The sequence below is a fragment of the Seriola lalandi genome, unplaced genomic scaffold (assembly GCF_002814215.2).
Source record: "Seriola lalandi dorsalis isolate HSWRI2012SDOR001 ecotype SW California unplaced genomic scaffold, Sedor1 jcf7180002054584, whole genome shotgun sequence".
In the NCBI taxonomy this organism is placed as follows: Eukaryota; Metazoa; Chordata; class Actinopteri; order Carangiformes; family Carangidae; genus Seriola; species Seriola lalandi.
In genome coordinates, this window is record NW_019525137.1 from 463,824 (window position 1) to 464,664 (window position 841).

An 841-nucleotide genomic window follows, 5' to 3' on the forward strand; every position below is an offset into this window, starting at 1 on the left:
AAGACGCACGTTTTGATGTATATATTACCGGGGTTTTCTCAAAGCTGCGGGACGAGTTACGCGCCGAAATTTGGCGGAAGTATAACAAACCCGAAACAGAAGATTAATAGATGCCTCGGGGCTCTGCCCCGAGGCACTCCTCTCAGCTATTCTAGCTGTAGAGGAGTGCCTCGGAGCTGAGCACCCGTGGCACTAATAATAAAAGTTGATAATAAAGAAACAATATTAACTAGAAAATTCCTGGGAAATTTTGAGTGCCACAGGGGCTACTGCCGGGATGAGTACATGATTTAATTCCAGTGCTCAAAAGTCACCCTGATCATATTCTAGTTTTGAGAAATGTCTTGATATAAAAGACTGATATAAAACAATGTCACATCCCTCCATCATGTATTATGTGAGAAATATCTCTGAGTTGTTTTTTTTAATAAAACAAGAGGCAACATGTCTTCAAACTGGCATTTAAATTGTTAAAATCCTGAAAACTAATAAACATTTGGTAGGTTTGAGCAGAACTGAAGTGGTTTAAGAGATTTATGAAAAGAAAAGCAGAAAAAAATATTGATATATGATGATTTCATAGCATTTTCTTTGTGTGTCCTTTTTTGGACGCAAGGAACCCCAGAGGGTACAAAATGTGTTACCAGTGTATAATAGACCTGTAACAGTAACTGACGTTAGATTTTAAAAATATGTCAAAAAAGACACTTTCTTGCAGAAATCCATACCTTCAGTTGTAACACAGCCAAAATGATCAGCAAATCATAGAAGAAAAGTGAAGAAAATGTCCAAAAAAGGAGAGAGGGACCCCTGAGGGTTAATAAATCCCATGAACCGCTAT